Raw genomic sequence first — 10,174 nt, forward strand, 5'->3', positions numbered from 1 at the left:
CTCTGCTGGGGAATCCTACACAGGTGCATGTTGATGCCTTTCCAAGTGAGGGTTTGCGCAGTATGAAGCTTCCACTTGCCCATGTCTGGTTCCCTTCGCCTGTCCAGAAAGCTGCTCTGCCACTTTAATCACAGTCAAGCCATCATCCTGTAAATCCTCTGCTCCATATACCTGAAATGTGTCCACTGTAGAAACAAGTCCAGGATTTTCCTGGCAATAGTAGTTGTCAAAGGAAGAAGTTTCAGAGCCTGCAAATATCCTGAGGTGACTGCTGCTGAATTCATTTTTTCCACAATGTCTGTCCTACTTCCCTTCCCTGGCACCTGCACCTGAAATCTTACCACAGGTCTATAGTCCTTTTTTTTTAAAAAAAAACTCAGATGGCCATGGTATGCCCCTGATTTTCCCATTTTCCCTCACAGACCATGAACTCCGCCACGTACTTTGAACCTCCTGATGCTCTCTTGTGTTTGTTTGCTGCTTTTCTCCCTCCATGTGCTCCCTGCATCCTCATGTGGTGCTTTCCCCTCACACCACCATACCTTTCCTACTGGAGCTTCTCTAGAGAGGAGATAACAAACATTTTCTCTTCTACGTTCACTTTGTGCCACCTGCTGGCCCCAGTTCTTTGGTCTTTGGGGAATGTGACAAAATCCTCCCCTTCAAAGTACCACAGGAAAGGAAAAAAAATTAAATCTTTCCAGAACATAATGGCCTTGCCAAGGCTGGTTACCATGGGTGACTTCATAAAAAGGCCTTGGCTCCTACTGCTCAGCTGGCATTTAATACACCATGATCACACGCAGGAGTCTGATGGATCTGATAACAAGCACAGAGCATGAAGTATGCTGGGATCTCTCCTATTTTTGCCATCTCTGTGAATGGCTTCTCCTGTCAAGGCTGCAGCTGCATGCAATAGTGAAGTTAAGGCCCTGGAGAGACAACTGCTGCTGTGTCCTGGGGAAGTCCAGCCGCACCACCTCGTCCTTGTGCTCAAGTCCCCAGCCCAGCAAGAGCTGGTTGCTCCCTTGTAGCAGTACAAGTTTATCAGCTGGAGGGTGTGAATGCAAGAAGAAAAACATCTGATGCTAAACCAAGGATCTAACAGAGCCAAGGCTGGACATACGGGAAACACAAAAATACCTCTTACTTACCTCTGTCATTGATCCTTTTTGCAGTCACCAGGGGGGACAGCCTTCTGAACAACTGAACAAGCCTTTTGTCCAAATGAAACCTTTCCTTCTGAGCAAAGCATGATCACAAAATTCACACATTTTCTTGGGTAAAACAAGCTTATATCTGGATTTTTGTGACACTGTTTTGTTTTGTTTTGTTTTGTTTTGTTTTGTATTTTATTATATTTTATTCTCAGGCTGGGCCTCCGCACAGGCTAGTCTAACAGTTTGGGAGCAGCGACAAGTGGAGTTACTTCACTCACTTGCCCATAGAGTCAAAAGAGATTCATCTGCTCAGACATACGTCACCGGGAAGTGCATCTACTACGGGGAAAAGACAGTCTCAAATGAGATCAAAATAGCTTTTTATTCACTCATATCTCACTGTGTGAAAAACTCACTCTGGGTCCTTGCAACACTTGGAATTTTGCTAAAAAAAACACATCAAAAAAACACGCAAGTGTGCTGGTGCCAGGGCTTTCTGCACAGGTGCACTGGCAGCTGTTCAACCCAGAAAGTGGGTATGGTTGGTATTAACTCTGGCAAATTAAAAGAGACATACTCTCAGTCAAAAAAGCATTGCCTGCAACATGCAGAGCTGAGGGTCAGCTTGCATGGTTCTCTGGGCTCGCTGCTCCATCCTCAGCTGGGCTATGAACATGGTGGGGGAATTCATGCAAGGATTCCTACAGTTGCATTTGGGCAGGGAATGAAATCATAGATAATTTATTTTTCCTCAAAGGAAAAAAAAAAAAAAAAAAAAAAAAAAATTTCTACAATTTTATAAAAAAAAAACACAAATTTTTTGGGGGTTTTTGGGGGGGGGCAAAAAAAAAAAAAAAAAAAAAAAAGCTGTTTCGCATGTTTCGCATGAGTAATGTTTCTCAGTGTTTCTCAGCATTCATAATGAAGCCAAGCTACTGATTCTTTCTCCATCTAGAAAAGATTAATTTTAACTGAAGAAGTGCAGGGAACGGCATTTCAACAAACAGCAATTAATCAACGTCACAGTAACACACTCTTGCTTTTCTGCTCACCTCCAAAATCCCCGTCCTTCACCTTCTATCATCACTACATCCCTGTTCTCCAGCTGATGCACAACCCCTTGGAGCTGCATTTCTTGGGTGTTGTCACAGACATAAGGTGGAGGCAGTAAGGAGGGAGAGGACCGAGACGGAGACTCAGGCCCTTGCTAGAACCACTTCAGGCAGCGTGCAGGCAACCCCATCTCGCTGGTGGTAGCAAGAGCCTCAGGAACATGCTCACCACTACACGCTCTTGGCTTTTGTTGGGGAAGGAGTGCTGAGATGTTATCAGAACAAAAGCTCTCTGCTTGGGCACTCAAATTTGAAAACTGTTTTTGAAGGTTTCGGCCCGAGTGATTTAGCCAAGACTAACAAGCCTGTGGCATAGTCAAGACTGGAGTTTCTGATTCCCAGTCTCTCATGTCTATTTTTAGTTCTGAAATCAGATAAACAATAAAAATCAAACGCAACCAGTCAAACAGAGAACCTGCTGAAAAATAGCAGTTGTGTACTTTTGGCTTTCTTCCACAAGTAGCCAGGCTTTAAGTAACAATAACAAAAAACAATAACAAAAAAGACAGAGAAAATAACTCTCTAAATTAACTGTTTTTACAGGCTCCTTATTTTGCTGGTTAGGAAAACTTTACATTTTTACATCATGCTCCCGAGCAGTTCCTGTCTATCCAAAGGCAAGTACCGTGTTTCTTTTCAGATGCCGCATTATCTCTTGATGCACCTATGCTTATTTTTGAGAAGCAGTAAGGGTATCAGCCTCCTTGTACCCTATTTTAACCCATGTTAACCCACAGCAGCATGATGAAAACTTTTTAGTTCCTAGTAACTTACAGTCTAGACTAAGCAGAATAACTTGAGATTCATCAAGCTGGATGTTTGACATTTTATTCTGAACTTCAGACAACAATTGATAATCCCAGTGCCCTCAGTTATCAGACCACCTTTGGGTGACCAAGAACCAGCTTTTAGTAGTTCAAAGATAAGTGTTTACCTTGGAAGAGATTTTTTAAAATGTCATTTTTATTGTCTAACTTTTGTAGGCATTACAAGAAAGTTTATTCCTGGGAAACAAACTGGTCCAAAGCAATGATACAATGAACAAGCAAAGATTTGCCAAACTTTGATGGAAAACATTCATACGTATCTACTTAGGTTAGTCTATTTGAGCATGTATCCTGTGGAAAAATATATATATATATATAGAATTTGATTTTCTTTTTTCTTTTCTTTTTTTTTTTTTAAATGTATCATGATGCATCAGGATGTATCAGGAAGCATAATTTTGGCATTCTTAAATTTTTTGAATGTTTGTTGAGGGAGAGGATGAACATGATAGAGTGAATCTTTTGATCTTATTTATAGTTTAGAAGTGCCCAGAGTGCACTGAAGGTCATAAAAACACACCAGGATGCAAACATTTATTTAAACTCTCTTGCTTTAAAGACTTTACAGAGCACCCAGAAATGGCTGATTGCCTCTTTTATTGCAGAATCATAGTAGCGTCTGTAGAGAGGTTAGAATAGGGCTATAACGAGTCACCTTGAAACTGGACAATAGCACAGATTTCATCATAGGAAAAAATAAATAAATAAACACAAGAACTGAGAGACATATTTTATGGCTTTCATGAGAATCTGAAGTAGCCCAGAGCCAGTATTTTTATAGACTCTAGTATCTTTCAGATTTGCCCTACAAGCTCCATAAGAAGCAAAGTTATTTAAAATTACTTGATTTTTAAACAATGTCCATGAACTGTAACTTTGCCACAAGCTGTGACAAAGTGACAAGCAGTACTGTTTACGCTGTCATTGCTAAATATTTTGCAGAATGAGACAACTTGCCATTTTAATACCAGCATCTGAGTCCCTACATTAAAGCTAAACCTTACATTGAAACATAAACAACCACAAGCTGTGGAAATGATTAATTAATTACAGCAATTTCCCAGAAATCAGAATAATATACATAGAGTAACTCTTTTCAAAATTTTAAATAAGTATTTTGGAACAGGTAAATTTTAGCTGCTACAATTATATGTATGGGTACTGTAAAATTGAAATTTAAGACATTTATATCTTTTAAGGAAGGAAACAATTGAACGTTACAGAAATGAGGACAACAGAGGTATAGCGAGACTCCTTCGAAAGGATTCCTCCCTCATGCATTTTTAGGACTTTTGAATAAGCCTTTGGGATTCTCTTTGTTCAGAACATTTTTTCTGCACAGTTCTGCCAGAGGGTTCAGACCCCAGGGAATCAGCATTTCCATACAGGTCTGTAGGATTCTTTCCCACGAAAGACATTTGAAGAAACTGATCTCCAGCAAGACCAAGAAATTTGCTGTCTTTGAACAAAGCTGTTTCTCGAGGCCAGGCACAGTTTGCTGACCTACTTTGGACAAGGATTTATTCTGACATCCCAGGCTACAGCCTGCCTCCTCTGATGGTGCCAGGAGAGCTCGAAGCTCAGCTGCCGATGGGGCTGTGATTAATTTGATTGTCACCAGCACGGCTCTGAACGTAAGGCTTGCTCAGGAGGCACATAAAAGGAAACTCAGTGCAGTCACTTGGGCTTTGCTGCTAAGAGAGCACGGAAAGCAGACAAACAAATCCCAACGCTATGTAAGACTTGAGCCAGCTGACGACAAGGCCAGCCCCTCCAGCACAGCAGGGTTCTTTGCACTGGTCTTCTCTCACTGGGATATGGCCTGGTACAACCCACCTGGGGATAGCATGTGGTTGGTCCTTCAGTGGGACACCGCTGTATCTTATCCAGAGTGCAAAGAAGACAGTAGGATCACCAGGAGTATGTCATGGAGGTGTCCTTCTGCCCCACCAACCTAACAGCTGCCTATTTCAAACTACTTCAATTATTTATACTGGTAGACACCACAAAGGTGCACTGCAGAGCCACATGACCAAACCAGCATGATGAAAAGAGGGAGTTTGGGGACTATGATGAGCTATACTCTGTGCACATCAGACATACCCTGTGATCTAGGCTAAAAAAATAAATCTCTGGGTCAAATGGTCAGCCACAGTCACCTGGAAGTAATTTCCCTTACAAGCTATGGAATTCTGCAGGTGAAATTATTACAAGACTGCAACAACTTGGAGGCAACTGCAATGACAGTACAAGGGAGTCCAGTATAATTTGCAATGTCTAATACAGGCCTTTATGACAGTGAATCACAGGACCGGATTCTTATCATCTTGCACTTTTTGTCATCTTTTCAAGCCTCTCCAAAGAGATTGTGCAATGTTGCAAAGTTATCTTCTCACCTAATTTCCTACTAATGTTTACTCTTGTTTTGCACATCACTGCTCAAAGTGGAATGTGATGGAAATACTTTCCCACCATTTTGTGCATTCCAACTTTGCAGCACAAAACTGCTTGTCCGAAGACACAGTTTTAGGAGATATGCTGAGTGTAAGATGAAGTTTCAAGACCCTGTAGTGAGCAACAAGACTCGTAAAACCATGCCAGTCAAAATGCCAAGATGATAGATGTGCAGTAAAAGCTACACTTAGAGAACAACCAAATATTATCCATGTGCAAACCCAGCTGTTTGGGTAAAACCTGGTCTGTGGCAGAGTTTTATGTCAGAGGCTGTGTTCAAGATTAAAAAAAACCACCCCCCACCCACGCGGGGGGGGGGCCCCCCCAGGGGGATAGTGCAAGAGGTTTGGAAAATTACTACAGATCACAAATTCTTATAACAAGGATATCATAAATATATTTTTGCTATGGATTATTTCAGCCAAAGTAAAAAAAAAGAAGAGGAAAAAAGATTTTAAAATAATAATAATAATAATAAAAGATAAAAATGAAGGAATAAGATCATGTTTAATAAAAATACCTGAAAGAGGAAAACAGATTAGACTAGTCTAATTAAGTTTAATTCATCGGGGGGGGGGGGGTATATTCATTTGAAGTATAAAAGCATATATGTCTCTACGATAGAATTAGTCAATACCATTTACCTCTTTTTTCCTGTATCTCTGAATGAGAATTGTCTGCAATTGTGAAGGATGAGTTGCTTGTTTACCTTACTGGTTCAGATGAGAAATTGGCTTCCTCTTGAAATTTGAAGGAAAAAATATAATGCTGCTCTTGGCAAGTTATTGTCATAAATCAACAATTATTTTCCAATTAGAGTTTTTTGAGGTTCTTGTCACTGGAAATCTTGGGTTTCTCAATAAGTAATTGTTATGCAAACAGTGATGTTTTGAACAAAGACTCTCTAACAATGCTGGGCAAGTACTCCAACTCTTAGTCATTATATTAAACAGAATTTAGAATTTATACAAGATCCATCTCCCCTGGCTGGCACAGTTTCCTTACTCCAAATTAATTTCCTGCCAAAAATGGTTTCCTTTTATCTGATGATCCAAAGCAGTTCCTTTGATAGAACGGTAAAAGAATTTAATCATTTATTAAACTAACCCACAATTTGGAAGAGGAAGAAGAAGTAAGCAACTGGTTTCTTGCAAGTGTTCAACGATGAAGTGCATTGTTATAATAACCAGATACTTGGAGTTTGCTCAAATTAATACCATTTAAACATTAAGATCTAATTAAATCTTCTAATATTATAGAAAAAAATTGGCTGATTTCCCAAAAGCATGTAAGGCTCCTATGGAAAACCAGGTAGTAGGAATCCTTCCAATTTTCTTCCTTACAACAATAATATTTTGGGAACACAAACCTAGCTGACAGAAGATATTCACAGCTCAAAGTCATGGTCAGTGTCCAGTAATACATAAACATAAATATGATAATAGATTGAAGCTGAAAGGTGAGCATTACCTCTTAGATTTTATTTCTTTATGAATTTGGTGCTATGTTTGTGTTCTGTCAAGTAGTTTGGTAGTGACACAACGTGGACTCTCTCCAAAACTTGAATACCTCTTTAGCCCCAATAAAGTCTTATGTTTTCTTCCAGTCTGGTATCCCCCACAAAACAGTTATTGAAAATGACCTGTCTCCAATTAACATGTTGATCTGAATCATAGTCTTGCAGTAAGAACCCAATAAGCTCAGCATTTATATAGCTGAAGCCATCCTACAGACAACACTAAGATTTGGCAAATAAAACATGGGCAAAGATGGCTAAGGGTGGATTTTAGTTTTTCACATTACTGCCCTCTCCTTCAACACTGGAGTCAAAGACCAGAAACAGAACTCTGTAAATGGGCTGCTAATTCCCAGAACATTGATAAGGGTGCTGTGATCCAAACTAATCACTTGCACAGTGATCCACTGGTTATGAGACATGTAAAATACATGTCATAACTAAGCCAAAGCTTTGTTTCTAACTCTGCTTTGTTTTTCAGATTAAGCTCTTGTTTCTTTTCTGCATGTTCTATAATCTATTATTGTACTGTGCCTGGTAATGATTTTTACATCTTGTGTATTTTCTCAGCCTACCAAGTTGTTTTTCAAACATGGTGTAAACTTCCAAAGTAACTAGAAGCTCAGGTCTGCATAGAGAGATGTAAACAAAGGGAACACAGTCTGAAAGAGAAGGTAGAATATTTATATATCCTAGTACCACATAAAGGGACATATAAGGTTCATGGACTCATTATTCTGGGCATAAAAAAAAAAAAAAGAAAAAAAAAAAAAAAGAGAGAGAGAGAGAGAGAGATTTGTTTCCCAAAAGGTTCACAATCTCAGACTTCTGGTAGTTGGAATGGGAATGAACCAGTAGGCCAACCACATTTATCTTCAGCTTAAAATGACTTGGCAGTAGTCTACTTCTTGCTATATTTTCAACAGATGAGAATCACAGAGAAATGGAGCAGATACTTAATTAAACTATTTCCTTTTTTACGTCATTTTCAGTTCCTAACCTCCTTCTGCATCTATCTTTACTGCATAATAATATAATCCTCTTCCTCCTGTGGACTTCTTCCTTTCTGGCACACTAAATCCATTTAATGCACGCTCCATCCCATGGTATCTTTCTTATTCTTTTCTCACTAGAGTTAAGCTAATGAGACTTGGTTTAAGAAGTTTCACTGTGCTTCATGGAATGATCAGTTTCACAAGCAGGGTCCTATCTTCACCTTTAGGCACTTGCTCATGCTCACGTTAAGTGCTCATGTATACACGAGTTCCTACAGCGTGGGTGACAGCCACTCCAAACACTCACAGGCAGGTTTCTACTGTCTGGTAAATATTCCTATGTTTGAAAACTCTAGCATTACAGCAAAAATTGCCAGATCGTGTAAAATGAAATTGCTCTTATTATGATTAATCTAAGTTCTCTGCATGTTTGGTGTTAAAACAAAGGTTGAATCATTTAGCCCAGCCTCAAAAGATTTCCTGCAATACTTGCATACCATTGCTTTGTGGAAAGTTTACAGAACCATTATTTTCTTGGTCTGTTTCTAAATGCATTGCAAAACAAAAATACTCCACAAATCACCCTCCTCCAGCATGTTCTCCACAAAGCCAATTCACCTGAAGTGCTCAAATTACTGTCAATAGGAAGTGATGATGATGTACTGCAAAACTCCAAGGAACTATAAGCAGATAAGAGCTACTTTAGTGGGTACAGGCAGTAGAGGAACTGTAGTAGCAGTCTGTAATAATTGTCACTTCTGATCACCATGGGAACAAAACAGAAGGCTACTTTGCAGAAAACAGATCTGTAGTGACTCACCAACTGCTTAGGAAGCATGATTATTGAGAATCACTAGACTTGTGTGGGTGAAAGAGAACAATATGCTAGTGAGTTACTAAAAAAACTGATGCCATTTCAACCATAATCCAATACAGCACAGACTCCTTTGCTAGAGATGTAGGATGAAATCAAGTAAATTAGTACTTCGTGTTTGTGTTCATTAGAGACAAACTTCAACTTTACGTTCTTCTGCAGCTTCAGCCTCGTGTTGTCTCTGTTATGAGAGGATTTCACTCCTAGTGAGTGAATCCTAACTGAGCTCTATGTGATGTTTTACACTGGCCTTTACCAGGTTGTCTGCAACCCTCTTAGTGATGGATCTAATGCTTGAGCAACACAGAAGTTTAAAGCTATGTCACATCCTCTGAACTACGCTGCAACATGGATGGCACACACAAGATGGGAAGTATCTCCACCTGGACCACCCAGATACTGAGAAGCTGAGTCCTTATGGCTAAGCCCCAGGTTCTGCATTATGAAAATAAATAAATAAATAAATAAATAAATAGATAAACTGTCTCATCAGTGTAATTCAAAGGAACAGATGTCTTCTAGGTGGAACAGTTTGCACAAGACCAAAATTTCCATCCAGTAAAAATCTCAACTGTTTTTAAGCTAATCACAAACTAGTTTCAATCCTATGCTTTGGTGGCATAAGTTTTTCAAGAATCACTTGTCTGAGCTGAGCTATGTGACTTCAAGCATAATATTTCTGAGCTGTCAAATAATTCCAGATTGGAGCATATGAGATTATAAAGCCTGAATCCACTGTCTTTGCTAAAGTATTTCCAGAGTGAAAAGATACTTCCTCAGCTTTGGCTGGAGAGTGACAACTGCAAAGGAAATAGTATCGCAGCCCCAACATTTAAATGTCCCTTCTTAACAAATGGCAATTCAAGACACTTTGACAAAAAAGCTATTCCTCAAGAATAGCTCTCCCATTCAATGGCTTCTTGTGTTCTGTCTGCATTCTCACATTGAACCATCACTGAGTGCCTAAGTATCTTCCAAGGATGCCATCAAATACACAGCTGTCAGCTGGCATATAGGGTTTCTTTTATGTTCCTCCTCCTAACAGAAATATCCATAGATCGTACGTTTTGAAATAATTTACTCATTTCTCCATGAAATGTCATGTGCTCTTATTAACAAAGGCTTAAGAAATGCTACTCATCCTGGAGGAATCTTGATGAACAGAAAATCAATTCCCTAAGTGGAGTTTGGCCAAGACAGAATACATTGTCCTGTCATAGTTTCTACAGCTCCAGG

Source organism: Oxyura jamaicensis, chromosome 1 (genome assembly GCF_011077185.1).
Source record: "Oxyura jamaicensis isolate SHBP4307 breed ruddy duck chromosome 1, BPBGC_Ojam_1.0, whole genome shotgun sequence".
In the NCBI taxonomy this organism is placed as follows: Eukaryota; Metazoa; Chordata; class Aves; order Anseriformes; family Anatidae; genus Oxyura; species Oxyura jamaicensis.